General features: G+C 39.5%; 2 protein-coding genes across 3 annotated transcripts in view; one reads left to right on the top strand and one right to left on the bottom strand.

The window, feature by feature from the left end:
- The window catches only part of LOC311302680 (uncharacterized protein), a 300,249-nt gene that overhangs the window by 212,967 nt on the left and 70,133 nt on the right, over positions 1 to 17,149 (top strand). The gene's annotated exons all lie outside the window — the stretch shown is intronic.
- The window catches only part of LOC311302678 (uncharacterized protein), a 58,778-nt gene that overhangs the window by 4,816 nt on the left and 36,813 nt on the right, over positions 1 to 17,149 (bottom strand). The window lies entirely within an intron of this gene.

Genomic DNA, 17,149 nt, shown 5'->3' with positions numbered 1-17,149 from the left:
AGCTGAAACTGTAGATTAGAGATAAGTGGATCAGCTCTACATCCCACGAATCCGCTGTGAAAAATAAATCATCCACTTGTCACCCACCCGAACCTATGATTTTCTCTGATTTAAAGCTACACTGTGTAACTTTTTAAGTTGATTCTTAGCAAAAAACACTTTGTTCTATCAAAAGTATATGTGCTCATTCATGTGTAATTACTTCCACCAACTAATTAAGCATTCTCGTAAGCTTAAAATCTGCCATTTGTAATTCATACATGCCATGTTGCGCCTCAGAGGGACATACCTGGATATTCAGCCTTTTTGTGTAAATTCGAAGTTTTATAGTTGCTTGTCTAACCATAGCATGGTTGTGCATAATGCCAGAACGACCTCTAGTATAACTTGCGTTACTTTTCCTTGCGTCAATGGTGAAAAAATATTGTTTACCTTGTAATATAAATCTGTGCTGCGACGGATCACAGGTGATGAATAGTTTTAAAGGCGCAATTTTAAAATAGCTTAATTTTTTAAGCTATATAAAAAAAGGACACTGTAAATTTTAGTTATTTTTAATTGCTTTTACTTTGTACACAGCTTTCCCTCGCACATCCGTCGCACCAATGATCTCTGACTCTACTCACTCACGGAGAAAATTATGTAGCCTATACGCTGTAAACAGTGCCTTACACTATTAATCTCGTTCAATATACAGAATAACGATAGCACTGATACTTTACTAACATTAGCTTGCATTCGTTTGTGATAGCTGATATTAGCAATGAAATGGTACCAAAATAACGAAAACATAAAACTATTATTCATTTTACATAGAGGTCATGACCTACATGTTAACTGACTAAATAACTAAATGCACTTTGTAATAGTTTTCTAAAGTAACCTCATCACTTGAAGGAACACTCATGGACGAAGTCGAACAGGAAGCTATGTTAATCTTGGAATAATACAGCCACAGTAGGAGTTAAAACGCCCTCGAAATTGAAAGGAACAGAAAATAATATTCACTGGGTAGTCATATACAATTTCACTGCTAGATGGGGGAAAATATCACACAGTGTAGCTTTAAATATCTGCACCTCATTATCACATTACAATTTTTCTAATTCTCAGTGTAAAATTAAGCTTTAAACACTTTTATCATAATAATTTATGTTAAAGCAACACTATGTATTTTTTCAACCTTCATAATATATTTCCAAGACCCTTGTGATGGTACATCGACTTACAATAGGTTGAATGACACGTCTGCCATAGCCTGACGGGGTCTGTATCGCTTTTACTGGCACTAACTTCGGGGTTCGGGTAGTAACCCGAGCACAAAAAGAACTACAAAATGCGACTGCTTTACGGCATACGGCACTTCCCCCACCACTTCCTCAAATTCGGACAAGAGAGGCCAACCAGCCTTTGTTCTCCGGCTTTCGTGCATGTTTTTGTTATGGCCAAAGCAGCAACGGACAAAAAAAAAAAAGTCAGAAGTAAGCCGATGTCTAATGGCGTGTACAAGTTTGGTAGAGGCTACATTTTTGCAAGCAAGTTTTTTTGCACACCTGGCATCCCCCTCGAAACAGTTCTCATCCACGCTTGAATATATTCAACACTATAAAATCCAGTGGCGGCTGGTGAAAAATATCTTAGGTGGGGCTGTCATATTCAGTATAAGTCATTTAATAGTCTGGTAACCATGGAAGTATTAGGCCTACTTTCTGCCCTTGGTATGTGTATTCCCTTGTGAAAAAGAAGTGTACTTAATTGTATTGAAAGCGTACTTTTTGTGTGCTTAAAATAATAAAAGTATACTTTTTAAAAAGTGCCCTTGCAGATAATATAATATAATTAAAATTAAAGACCACTTAAGTGTAAATGGAATACACTTTAATGACAATATTTCTTAACACACTTAAGTGCACTTTTTACAAATGCACTTTGTAACAATATCTAATTGAGCTTAACTTAAAGTAAGTACACTTTCATGACAATATTTATAAACACACTTAAGTGTACTTTTTAAAAATGCACTTTGTAATAATGTCTAATTAAGTTTTACTTGAAGAAAGTACACTTTCCTCACAATATTTCTAAACACACTTAAGTGTACTTTTTAAAAATGCACTTTGTAATAATATCTAATTAAGTTTTACTTAAGGAAAGTACACTTTCATCACAATATTTCTAAACACACTTAAAAAAAAGAAAAAAAAAAGAATGATTTTTATTAAAACAATATTTTTTATTAAATAACATTTGTAAAACCTTTATAAACTGAACACCAAAGAACAAGATTAACTATGCTAATTATTAACAATATAAATAGCCATATATAAAATAAATAAATAGCCAAAGCTATAACACTTCTGTTTTCTTTGTAACAAAATACTGTTGAAAAACAAACAGAACTAAACTTCATTGTGGTGATGATTCGAGCATGTTGAAAATTCTCCTTCAATCAAGTTCTCTTACATTTACAAAGTAAATTAAATGGCTACTGTTTCACACTGAGGTAACTGAGGCTTACTGCCTGTGCTGCAAACCACCAATCAAACCTTCCAAGTTGAGTTAAATTGCACAAAAGAAATACGCCCGTTACCCCCAATTTCCACCGGCTGCGTTACGGCTCCGGCGTATCGCGCGATCATACGTGAATTTGCGAGATCTCGTGGGTCCTTGTGACTTCAGCTGTAAGTCATGACCGCAGCCGTTCCGCAACAAATACGGACCTGGTGGGTATTGACGGACGACGGAACACGGAGCTGTCACGCAGCGGAGCCGTTCCGCAGCCGTTATGCATCTGGTGGAAATTGGGGGTACATACTCCGTTTGCAGTGCGTATGCGGTGCGTATTTTTTTCCGTACCCATGTTAACAGGTCAGAGCTTTCACACTGCACGCGGTTGCAGTCCGTCGATCCGTTCCAGTTGTGGTGCGTATACAGCAGTGCAGAGATCGTTTCCGCACCGAGTCTATTTTTGCTGTGCTGCAAACGCTGAATTAAAGTGACAGCATGGTTCGTGGTCAAAATGAACACAGATTGACCTGAAAATGTAATTTCACCAAAAATGCGATTAATTAAATAAAATATAGTAATCTCACCATAAATGTATTTAATTAAATACTACTTTTTTCACTTTAAGACAAGGGTAAAACAAGGAAAGCTATTTACCTCAACAAGGCGACATAATGAACAACACTTGTCTCATTCGTGGAGGTGGAAAAACAAGTTCTTTGTGACATGCAAGATTTATTGTATTAAAATTTAAATGAAAAAGAAAAGGCATGAGAGTCGGCTGTTTTTGTCAATTTTAAGTTTTAATTTAAAATGTTTGCGATTTAATATAAGTAGCCTACATGGTTAAATATTTGACCACTTGCTTGAGCAACTTAATATAAGTAGAAGTAATGCATTGAATAATAGGCTGACGTTGTTTAAATTGTGTTTAAACGTGCATTCGTCTATTAAAGAGTGTATATGTATAAAGAGCATCGCAATGCTGAGACGTTAAGACCGGCGTAAATCAAGGGAAAATACAATTTACTTCAACAAGGCAACATAATGAACACACTCGTCTCTCATTCGTGGAGGTGGAAAAACAAGTTCTTTGTGACATGCAATAATTATTGTATAAAGATTTAAATTATGCAAAACGAAAGGGTAGGCTAAGTCTGCTGTTTTTGTCAATTTTAAGTTTTAATTTAAAATGTAGGCTATGCGATTTTAATATAAGTACAAGTCAAAATATTTTACCACTTGCTTGAGCAACTTAATATATAATTATATATAAGTAATGCATTTAATATGTTGTTTAAATTGTGTTTAAACGTGAAATACGTCTATTAAAGTGTGTATATGTGTGCAAAGAGAATCGCAATGCTGACAAAAAACTATTTTTTAAATAAAAGTTGAAATACAAATAGTGAGTAGGCTATGTATTTGTGGTATAGCCTACAGCAGCGGATCAGTTACGCACTGCAAACGCAGCATATGTGAAAGCACTGTTACGCCCGTTTCACACATACTCCGTTTGCAGTGCTTATGCGGTGCGTATTTTTTTCCGTACCCATGTTAACAGGTCAGAGCTTTCACACTGCACGCGGTTGCAGTCCGTCGATCCGTTCCAGTTGCGGTGCTTATACAGCAGTGCAGAGATCGTTTCCGCACCGAGTCTATTTTTGCTGTGCTGCATGTGCTGAATTAAAGTGACAGCGCATGTTTCATGGTCAAAATGAACACAGATTGACCTAAAAATGTAGTAATTTCACCATAAATGCGATTAATTAAATAAAATGTAGTAATCTTAACATAAATGTGTTTAATTAAATACTATTTTCACTTTAAGACCGGGGTAAAGCAAGGAAAACTACAATTTACCTCAACAAGGCGACATAATGAACAACACTCATGGAGGTGGAAAAACAAATTATTTGTGACATGCAAGATTTATTGTTTTAATTTAAATGCAAAAGAAAAGGCATGAGAGTCGGCTGTTTTTTATATAGCCTAAGTAGGCTACATGGTTAAATATTTGACCACTTGCTTGAGGAACTTAAAGGTCCCATGACATGCTACTTTTTGTAGGCTTTAATATAGGCCTTAGTGGTCCCTAGTACTGTATCTGAAATCTCTTTCCAAAAATTCAGCTTCGGTGCAGAATTATAGCCACTACAAGCCAGTCCCAGAATGAGCTTCCTTCAGACAGGCCGTTTCGGTGTCTGTAGCTTTAAATGATAATGAGAAGGAGAAAGGCGGCGCAAAGTGGAGGGTGGGTGTGGCCTTGACCATCTTGCGCAATGGTACCACGGCGTGCATGTTTACGTTGGATATAGCAATGGCACGAAGACACGCAGTCTTTCAAGCATTTCAGTTTGACCCAGAATCTGATCCGGATGGAGAAGCAACGGATGAAGAAGTTGCAACTCAGCGGCTCCATGCAGCAGGACGTTTCCGAATGGTTAGTTTAAAATATTATGTCTGGATACGGTACTTTATTCGGGTGGTTTACAGTTATTATCATGTAGCTAACGCTAACCTACTGTTGCCTTTTCATGAGAGATCTGTAACGTCTGTATTTATCTTATTACAATTACATCAAGCTCTGCGATCTTGAAATGCGGATATCGCGCGCGCCATATAACCAACAGGAAAACGGTTATCCCAAGAAGTGTACAACACTCGCGTTGTACACTTCTTGGGATAACCGTTAATGTTACAGCCACATTCTACGTGCAACAATCTAGGTAACCATAAACAGTAAAGCAACACACTTATCATTAGTTAGTTGACTTACTTGTCCGAGGTGTGTAGCAGAGCCAAAGAGAGTGATCCAGACTTTAGTTTCAGACGTTCAGCAAGCCCAGCTCTGTATTGACCCTTCAGTGTTCATTTGTACATCCAATTATTGAGCAATTGTTATGCTTCGCTCGCTCAAAAGCCATGATATCTCTCCTGGACAAACCAAAATCGCGCGCGCGCGCGTTCCTACTTCCTAGCGCATTTTCTCATGGGCGGAAAATATTCTCTGGGCGGGCAAAGCAGAGACATGGGAGGTAACATTTCCTCCTTATGACGTCATAAAGAGGAGATTCAAGATCAGCGCGTATGAGCCTCCATTTTCTCAAAGGCAGAGAAAGATAGCAAAAGCTCGATTTACACCGATTGAAATTTAGAAACTTGGGGACCATATACAGGCTAGGGGAACTCATATTAATGTTAAAAAACCTCAGAAAGTGAAAATTTCATGTCATGGGACCTTTAATATAAGTAGAAGTAATGCATTGAATAATAGGCCTACGTTGTTTAAATTGTGTTTAAATGTGCATACGTTAGAGTGTATGTGTACAAAGAGAATCGCAATGCTGAGACGTTAAGACCAGGGTAAATCAAGGGAAAATACATATTTCAACAACGCAACATAATGAACAACACTCGTCTCATTCGTGGAGGTGGAAAAACAAGTTCTTTGTGACATGCAAGATTTATTGTATAAAGATTTAAATTATGCAAAAGAAAGAGTAGCCTATATGAGTCTGCTGTTTTTGTCAATTTTAAGTTTTAATTTAAAATGTAGTCTATGCGATTTTAATATAAGTACATGGTTAAATATTTTGCCACTTGCTTGAGCAACTTAATATATAATTATATAGAAGTAATGCAATGAAGTTTGTTTAAATTGTGTTTAAACGTGAATACGTCTATTAAAGAGTATGTGTACAAAGAGAATCGCAATGCTGACAAAAAAAATTATATCTGTAAAATTATAAAGCTCAAAGTTAAATGCCAAGCGAGATATTTTATTTAACAGAAGTCGACTACAGTGAACGGCTCGTTTGGACTACACATCCCTCTACTTCCTTCTTTAATGACGTCACTAGAACCGTTTTTTGACTAACCTCCGCCCACAGGAATGCTCCCTCAACTCTACTGGCTACTTGCGCACTTCTTATAACTTACTGTGTTTACTCAGCTCTTACGGTGATTTTAGTAAAACTGACACTTCATCTTTTGTGTGATGTACAATAAACTTAAACATAAACTCATCAGTATATGTTTGATCATCATTCAGACAGCAGACTTGTAGGCTATTAATAAATAATGGATACATAGCCTGCAAGCAGATGGCAAATACGTTATAATAACCGTAATTAAACTACTAAACTATACCTGTTTCATCTCTTTACAGCACTCTGACTCTGTAGGCATTATTGTCCGACTCGAAATGAACGCCGTTAGAGTTTCTGATATTATCATCATTCCGTGAGATGAGATTGTCCTGAGAGACTGAGCGCGAGCTCGTGAAGCTCCGCCCCCTGGGTCGTCCAGCAGCACCTCATTTGCATTTAAAGGGCACACACTAAAACAGCGCGTTTTTCTGAGCCCCAAAAAATGACTATTTAAACATGCTGTAAAAAATGATCTGTTGGGTATTTTGAGCTGAAACTTCACATACACACTCTGGGGACATCAGAGACTTATTTTACATCTTGTGAAAAGGGGCATAATACGGGACCTTTAAATAAAATTTGCTGATAACTTCTGGATTTGAAATACAATTTGTTTGTGGTACAGCCGGATCAGTTATGCACTGCAAACGCAGCTTATGTGAAAGCACTTTAGCGCGTGCTGCTCCTGCACCGCATATGCACTGCAACACGCACCGCACACGCACTGCACGGAGTATGTGTGAAACGGGCGTTACTCTGAGAGTTGAAAGGGGTGTGTCGCGATTTTGCCTTCTCACACCGCGAAACAGGATCGTGGATCTGAGTGTCGCGATTTCGGTTTCATATTGCGTATCGTTACAGCCCTACAAGTCACTAACTATCCCTATAGCTTTAATGCTTTGAATCTTTTCCACCTGTGCATTTACATATGCCCCTATAATCACCATGTATTTTACAGGTAACAAACCAAAGGAAGAAGGCTGCAGCATTGCTGTGTCAACCGTGGTAAATAGCCAGTGTTGGGAAGGATACTTTCAAAATGTAGGCAATACATGCCCAAAAATGTAATTTGTAACGTATTCCGTTACGTTACTCAATCTGAGTAATGTATTCTGAATACTTGGATTACTTCCACATTGAATTGCATTTTATAAGTGTCGGCCATCAAATCCTGCTTAATAAACAGGCCTATTCTTGTGGGGTTCTGGTTTCCGGCAGAACCGATCATGTACAGACCAGATCGTAACCCTGCGCATCATAGTAGAGCAGTCCTTGGAGTGGAAATCACCACTGTATATCAACTTCGTCGACTACGAGAAGGCTTTTGATAGTGTGGATCGAGAGGTCCTATGGAAGCTCCTCCGATACTACGGCATCCCATCCAAGTTGGTAAACTTGATAAAGAGCTCATATGAAGGCATGACCTGTCAAGTGATCCACGCAGGACAGCTCACCAACAGCTTCCGGGTGAACACTGGAGTCCGACAAGGATGCTTGTTATCCCCGTTCCTTTTCCTCATCGCCATCGACTGGATCATGAAGACTTCTACCAGCGAACGCAGAAATGGGATTCAGTGGACCTTATGGAATCAACTCGATGACTTAGACTTCGCCGACGACCTCGCACTTCTTTCTCACAGCCAGCAACAGATGCAAGAGAAGACCAATGTGTTGGCAGCTGCATCAGCACAAGTTGGACTCATTATCCACAAAGAGAAGACCAAGATCTTTAAAACCAACTCCAGCAACATCAACCCAATCACACTGAGCGGAAGTCCTCTGGAGGAAGTGCAGTCATTCACCTACCTGGGCAGCATCATCGACCAGCATGGAGGAACTGAAGCAGATGTCAAGGCAAGGATTGGTAAAACAAGAGGCGCTTTCATCCAGCTCAAGAACATCTGGGCTTCCAGAGAGCTAACCTTGACCACCAAGATCCGACTGTTCAACTCCAACGTGAAATCAGTACTGCTGTATGGCGCTGAAACCTGGAGGACAACCAAAGCCACCAACAGTAAAATCCAAACCTTCATCAACACCTGTCTCAGAAGGATTCTCCACATTCGTTGGCCTGAAACTATCAGTAACACCAATCTATGGGAAAGGACATGCCAACTCCCAGTGGAGGTAGAAATCTGGAGGAGAAGATGGGGTTGGATAGGGCACACCCTTCGCAAACCGCCAACAAACATCACCAGGCAGGCTCTCAGGTGGAATCCTCAAGGCAAGCGGAAGCGAGGCCGCCCAAGAAACACATGGCGACGCGAACTCGACGCAGACATCACAAGGATGGGCTTCAACTGGAGTCAACTAGAAAAAATGGCCCAGGACAGAAATCTCTGGAGGTCTACTTTTGGCGGCCCATACCCCGGGAGGGGTGGAGGGCATAAGTAAGTAAGTATTCTTGTGGGGTGGGGGTGCGGTGATGCGCTGGTGACACGTATGCCAATAAAGCACCTAAAAGCTGTCACAAAGAACCGGCAAAAGTAATAATCATGAATATGTCAAATATAGAAATAGAAAGGAGAAATTGTAATTGTTTATTAATAAACAAGTGTTTTCTTTGTCAGTGTCGGCCGCGATCTTTACCCCGGTCTTAAAGTAAAAAGATTGCTGTGAAAAAAAGCAGTATTTAATTAAATACATTTATGATGGTTACTACATTTTATTTAATTAAATGCATTTATGGTGAAATTACTACATTTTCAACTCAATCTGTGTTCATTTTGACCACGGAACATGCGCTGTCACTTTAATTCAGTGTTTGCGGCACAGCAGAAGAAAGGCTTGTTCGACTTGAACCGGCGCTGCACAGACCGATCGGTGAATGACATCAAAGTACCGCGAGAGCGAATAGAAAGTAGACGGCTCCTATATGCTTTTGAATTGCTCTCGCGGTACTTTGATGTCATAAACCGATCGGTCTGTGCAGCGCCGGTTCAAGTCGAAGCCTTTAGACTCGGTGCGGAAACGATCTCTGCACTGCTGTATACGCAACGCAACTGGGACGGATAAACGGACCGCAGTGTGAAAGCTCTAATCTGTTAACATGGGTACGGAGAAAAAAGAAAAAAAAAACGCACTGCAAACAGAGTAGGCTGTGAAACGGGCGTTGATTTATGAGACCAGCTCCAGTTCACGCGCTGGTTTTAAAATATAGTTTAAGTTAGTTAATACAATTTATAGTCATTGTTCATGTGAGTTCACAGTGCATGACCTATTTTAAAACACAACTTTTGAAAATAATAATGCATTATTAAATGTTGAAATTAACATTAACTAAGACTAATAAATGCTTAAAGTATTATTCATTCTTAGTTCATGTTAACTGAAGTAGTTAACTAATAATACCTTTTTGTAAAACATTACCCATTTGAATCTTAGTGTTGTACATGGAATGATACTTTTCTTCACATTTTGTTTGTATTAATTCATGGGTTGTGTGTTTGAGGTAGGCTACTGTGTGTTTGCTTCTAAAATGATGTGTGTACTGGTAATCCCTAGCTAGGTTATGGGGACCAAATTACCCCAAAAGTATAGTAATACCAGTAAATTACATGCAAACAATCTTATAAATCCATACAGAATGATGTTTTCTGAAAATGTAAAAATGCTAAATGTTTTCTGTGATTGATAGGTTTAGGTACCTTTGTATGAGGGAGAAAATGATTGTGCATAATAAGCATCATTGTCCTCCAGACTCTTTATAAATGAGTTAAAGGGATAGTTCACTTTAAAATGAAATTTGTCATCATACTCGCCCTCAAAAGTTGTTTCAAACCTATATAAATGTATTTCTTCTGCTGAACACAAAGGAAGATATTTAAAAAATGTCTGTAACCAAACAGTTAACTGGTCTTATTGACTTCCATAGTATTTTTATTTAATTTTTCCTACTAAGGAAGTCAATGAAACCAGTTAACTGGTTGGTTACTGACATTCTTCGAAATATCATCTTTTGTGTTCAGCAGAAGAAATAAATTCATACAGGTTTGAAACAACTTGAGGGCGAGTATGATGACAGAATTTTCATTTTAAAGTGAACCATCCCTTTAAGGTGTTGTAACTGTTTATGTATAGAGCTGGTAAGTCCCGCCCCCTCCGCTAACCCCGCTGACCCCGCTGGACCAACACTATCTCACGACCAATTCGTACGAATTCGTACGAATGATAAAAAGGTGACTAATTCGTACGAATTCGTACGACCTCACTCGTACGAATTTGTACGATTTGTCTAAACCCACGTGATGGGTAGGTTTAGGGGCGGGGTCAGGGGTAGGTCATTCGTATGAATTCATACGAATTGGGCAATTCGTAAAATATGTACGATTTTGCACAAAACATTAAAACATTACCCATTTGAATCTTAGTGTTGTACATGGAATGATACTTTTCTTCACATTTTGTTTGTATTAATTCATGGGTTGTGTGTTTGAGGTAGGCTACTGTGTGTTTGCTTCTAAAATGATGTGTGTACTGGTAATCCCTAGCTAGGTTATGGGGACCAAATTACCCCAAAAGTATAGTAATACCAGTAAATTACATGCAAACAATCTTATAAATCCATACAGAATGATGTTTTCTGAAAATGTAAAAATGCTAAATGTTTTCTGTGATTGATAGGTTTAGGTACCTTTGTATGAGGGAGAAAATGATTGTGCATAATAAGCATCATTGTCCTCCAGACTCTTTATAAATGAGTTAAAGGGATAGTTCACTTTAAAATGAAATTTGTCATCATACTCGCCCTCAAAAGTTGTTTCAAACCTATATAAATGTATTTCTTCTGCTGAACACAAAGGAAGATATTTAAAAAATGTCTGTAACCAAACAGTTAACTGGTCTTATTGACTTCCATAGTATTTTTATTTATTTTTTCCTACTAAGGAAGTCAATGAAACCAGTTAACTGGTTGGTTACTGACATTCTTCGAAATATCATCTTTTGTGTTCAGCAGAAGAAATAAATTCATACAGGTTTGAAACAACTTGAGGGCGAGTATGATGACAGAATTTTCATTTTAAAGTGAACCATCCCTTTAAGGTGTTGTAACTGTTTATGTATAGAGCTGGTAAGTCCCGCCCCCTCCGCTAACCCCGCTGACCCCGCTGGACCAACACTATCTCACGACCAATTCGTACGAATTCGTACGAATGATAAAAAGGTGACTAATTCGTACGAATTCGTACGACCTCACTCGTACGAATTTGTACGATTTGTCTAAACCCACGTGATGGGTAGGTTTAGGGGCGGGGTCAGGGGTAGGTCATTCGTATGAATTCATACGAATTGGGCAATTCGTAAAATATGTACGATTTTGCACAAATCGTACTAATTCGTACGAGTGAGGTTGTATGAATTCGTACGAATTAGCCACCTCGTAGAATTTGTACGTTTTCCCGTGAGATCAGGTTGGCTGGACCTCTAGTGCTGCGTTCCAGTCCACTGTTACGGTGCGTTTCCACTGGCGCGTTGCGAGCGGAGCGGAGTGAGCGTTTTCAATTCATTCCTATGGAAGTTGAGCTTCACGCTCGCGCAGTGCATTTTGGGATTGCCAGCGGACCGGAGAAAGCGTTGAGAGCGACCGAGAGCGTCAAAAAGGTTGGGCAGGTCTTGACTTTATGCAAATATCAAGTGAAAAACGCGGTCGGCAGCCAATTGCTGTGAGGTTCTGGATGTGACGTCTGTCTTGAGAGTTTAAACATATGCAAATTGTGCCGGTGTTATTGCTGAATTTAGTACGTAAATCGTTTTGTTTACGAATTAGAGGCTTTGCAGTTGTTATATATGTTAAATATTTCATTTTGGATGTGTTATATTGGCTGGTTTTATAAAAGTGTACAATTGAAAGGATATCTTTGCTTGGTGCATTTGGAAACAAAGCTGGTCTATTTCTAATGTAATCCCATGAATCTCTAATGATTATACTGTGTGTGTGTTGTAAAAAAACTTAGATTAAACACACTCGTAACAGACACACCCCAAAGCGGACGCGTTAAAGCGTTGCCAGCGGCACTGAGCGGAGTTTTGCCGCTGTAGTGGACTCTCACGGTGCGTGTCCACTGGCACGGTGCGAGCGGAGCGGAGCGAGCGTTTTCAATTCATTCCTATGGAAGTCGAGCTTCACGCTCGCGCATTGCATTTTGGGATTGACAGCGGACCGGAGAAAGCGTTGAGAGCGACAGAGAGCGTCAAAAGGTTGGGCAGTTCTCGACTTTATGCAAATATCAAGCGAAAAACGCGGTCGGCAACCAATTGCTGTGAGGTTCGGGATGTGACGTCTGTTTTGAGAGTTTAAAATATGCAAATTGTGCCGGAGTTTATGCTGGATTTAGTGCTTAAACCATTTTGTTTACAAATTAGACCCTTTGCAGTTGTTATAAATATGTTAAAGAATTTATTTTGGATGTGGTCATTGTGATTATATTGGCTGGGTTTATAAAAGTTTATGAAACTGAAAGGATATATTTGCTTGGTGCATTTGGAAACAAAGCTTGTCTATTTCTAAATGTAATCGCGTGCATCGCTGATGATTATACTGTCCGTGTGTTGAAAAAACGTATATTAAACACACTCGGAACAGACACACCCCAAAGCGGAGACGTTACAGCGTTGCCAGCGGCACTGAGCGGAGTTTTGCCACTGGCGCGGTGCGAGCGGAGCAAGCGTTTTCAATTCATTCCTATGGAAGTCGAGCTTCACGCTCGCGCAGTGCATTTTGGGATTGACAGCGGACCGGAGAAAGCGTTGAGAGCGACCGAGAGCGTCAAAAGGTTGGGCAGTTCTCGACTTTATGCAAATATCAAGCGAAAAACGCGGTCGGCAGCCAATTACTGTGAGGTTCGGGATGTGACGTCTGTTTTGAGAGTTTAAAATATGCAAATTGTGCCGGAGTTTATGCTGGATTTAGTGCTTAAACCATTTTGTTTACAAATTAGACCCTTATTTGCAGTTGTTATAAATATGTTAAATATTTTATTTTGGATGTGTTCATTGTGATTATATTGGCTGGGTTTATAAAAGTTTATAAAACTGAAAGGATATCTTTGCTTGGTGCATTTGGAAACAAAGCTTGTCTATTTCTAAATGTAATCGCGTGCATCGCTGATGATTATACTGTCCGTGTGTTGAAAACAACTTATATTAAACACACTCGGAACAGACACACCCCAAAGCGGAGACGTTACAGCGTTGCCAGCGGCACTGAGCGGAGTTTTGCCGCTGTAGTGGACACGCACCGTGACGGCCTCATTATACTTCTGCGTCGGACATACGCCGGAGCCTATACGCCGTAGGCAACGTGTTGGTTTTAATTTAAGGCCTCATTATACTTCTGCGTCGGACCTACGCCGGAGCCTATACGCCGTAGGCAACGTGTTGGTTTTAATTTATACTTCTGTGTCGTTGTCCGCGTTGACGCGTACCTAGGGAGCGTGTGAAACCCCGAGGGAGGGGTTCTGGCAGACCAATCACAGCGCTTGTGTCCGCGTAGAATTGACGCGTTGTTAGATTTTTGGAGAGGTGCACGTCAGGGTACGCCGTAGGGTACGCCGTAGGGTACGCGCGCTACACACAGCCTACGACGTAGCTACGGCGGCAGTTCGACGCAGAAGCATAAAACAGGCTTTATACTTCTGTGTCGTTGTCCGCGTTGACGCGCACCTGGGGAGCATGAAACCCAGAGGGAGGGGTTCTGGCAGACCAATCACAGCGCTTGTGTCCGCGTAGAATTGACGCGTTGTTACATTTTTGGAGAGGTGCACGTCAGGGTACGCCGAAGGGTACGCGCGCTACACACAGCCTACGACGTAGCTACGGCGGCAGTTCGACGCAGAAGTATAAAACAGGCTTAAGCCTGGTTTATACTCGACGTGTCCGCACGAGCGCGAAGGTGCGCGCGGCAAAAATGACGTCATCGCGGAGTGGGCGGTCGCGCGCGTTGGGTGCGCAAGGGCCCATTTCGCCTGGCGGTGTGCACGGCAGATTTTGTAACAACGCGCGCGGCGCCGCATCCGAAGATGAACGACTTCAAACCGAATCTGGCCGAGCTCGAACTTCTCACCACACTGGCACCCAGTTTGCACGTCTAAATGAGTTGCTTACATTTTAAAAATAAGCATACAATAGCATAAAAAGTATTTTTAAAGAACATAAAGGTCCATGTTTAATAAAAATGTTCACGAAACTTAATGAAATGTTTAGTGAAATTAGAAAATATGTAAGAGATCGTTAATTTAGTTATGTTGTATACACATTCTCATATCCATATATTTTGTTTTATTGTCACTAGCAATAATCTCAGGGTTTACTGGGTTTTACAGGATTCTTTTTGTAGTGTGGTATTGGTGGCTGTGTACTAAAATAAACATTGTCACGTGTGTATAGCTTTCTTCTTCTCATCGCTGATTCCTGATGGTTAGAGGATAATTACTGGAGTCGCCCCCTATCGTTTCAAAGAATAGTACAACGGCGAGCGCGTCGAGTATAAACGCCTCGTCCGTTTGGGGAGGTGCGCGCGCAGTCTGCGGAGACTCGCGCTGCGGAGCCGGGCGAAAGTATAAACAAGGCTTTACAGACACGCACTTGCGAACTTCCCTAAGCACTTCCCCTTGGGGGAATCCCTGCCGCCATTTTGAAGTGCCACTTCCTTAAGTGGACAAGGGAAATTTATATGGACAGACCCTCGTTCCCTCGATTTTGACCGAGGGAGCGAGTCTGCTTCAAATGTACACTTCAGGCACCTATATGTCCCACAATGCAGTACGATTGTGACGTCACTACATAGCTCGTCTAATCACCACCACACAGACAACTCTATGATATATTAATTATAAAAAAAATTTTATTTAAAACAACCCAAACACACCTATAAACATTTGGATGCTGCATTAAACAAATTATTAAAGGGAAAAAAAATGTAAGTAATACATCAACTCCACAGCTGATTCCAAGTGATCAAGGGCTTAGGACGTTCCAGTTCAGACCATTGCAGTTTCCGCCAGTAGTGGGCACTTGCAATGACGTACATCCGAGTGAACGAGACGGAGGGAAGTTAGCAAGTGAAGGGCATGACAATTTTGGACTGGAACGCAGCCCGGGTTGAAAAATCGTCAATGCAAGTGAATGGGAGAAAATAATTATTTTCTGGTCCCGTTTGAATTGTGCCATGAATGTGAACATATGTTGTCTGTGAATTTTTTATATAATCTTTCGTGTGAAGAATGCTACAATTTAGCGGGTAGAAGTTTGACACGGTTAGACTTTGTGTGAGAGCACTTTGTGGACTACAACTCTTCGCTGCTTTCGACGCGTTTGAAACGTCACCACCACTCGCACACGGACACTAGCTCACGGATCCCGCTAAACATGGCTGTGTCTTTGGTGCACTTCACCGCCTTCTTTCAGGGAGAAGACAAAATCGTTGAGGTTGGCGAAAACCACGGGTAAGTCAACTTTATGGGGTGACGTCACATAGGCGACATGTAGTCTTTCTCCTTATGTCTTTTCCACAACTGCTAGCCGAATAATCATACCATATACTGTCAAACTCGTAACATGAAAGATTATATAAAAAATTCACATACAACATATGTTCACATTCATGGCACAATTCAAACGGGACCAGAAAATAATTATTTTCTCCCATTCACTTGCTTTGACGATTTTTCAACCTAGAGGTCCAGCGGGGTTTTACGGAAGGGGCGGGACTTACCAGCTCTATAGTGTTTCTTTGGGTTTTTTTGTGCATCAACAGAAATGTTTTTATGTATTTATTTGAGAGATTTTGTCAGTAAATGTACATAGAGGGTTTTAATTTGAATTTGTGTTGATTGTAACTAGGTTAAGATTTTTTTAATTCAAATTTGAAATAAATTGCAACTTTATTATTATTGTTTTTTAATTACAAATGTATTTAATTATAGTGTACATGCATATTACATTAAAGTATATTTTAGTCCACATTAATTGCTTGTCAGTATATTTGGAAGTACACTTTTATCATATTTCAAAGTTCAAATAAAAATGTATTAAAGTCCCACTTAAGTTGTTCCAAAAAAGCACTCTTAATTTCAACTAATTTTATTTAATTTGAGCTTAATCTGTGATACATTTGAAATCAATTACATGCAATACGTTTGTCGAAAACATTACACTTAATTCACATTTAAGTGTATTGTTAACTGACATTAAAGTATATTTTAGTTCACATGAATTGCTTGTCAGTTCATTAAACTTTAACTATATTTTAAATACACTGAAAGTACTTATTAAATATGTATTAAAGTCCCATTTATGTTAAAAGCATTCAAAAGTTAAACATTGCATTTAATATGAACTGAATATGTGATACATTTGAAATTAAATACAAATAAAATGCACTTAAGCGGTGAAAACATTACATTTAATTCACACTTTAAGTGTATTGTAAACTGACATTAAAGTACATTTTAGTTCACATTAATTGCTTGTCAATGCATTGAGCAGTGCACTTTAAATCAATTTTAAAGACACTAGAAGCAATTATGAAAGTAAATATAAAGTTGTATTAAAGTCTCACTTAAGTGGTACCAAAAAATCACTCTTAATGACAACTTATTGCATTTTATTTCAACTTAATATGTGATATATTTCAAATCAATTATACTTAATGTGCATTCAGACCGGTGAAAACATTGCATTTGAGTTACACTTAAGTGTATACATTTAAAGTA

Source organism: Rutilus rutilus, assembly GCF_951802725.1.
Source record: "Rutilus rutilus genome assembly, chromosome: 13".
Classification (NCBI taxonomy): domain Eukaryota; kingdom Metazoa; phylum Chordata; class Actinopteri; order Cypriniformes; family Leuciscidae; genus Rutilus; species Rutilus rutilus.
This window is presented reverse-complemented; position numbering and strand designations above follow the sequence as displayed.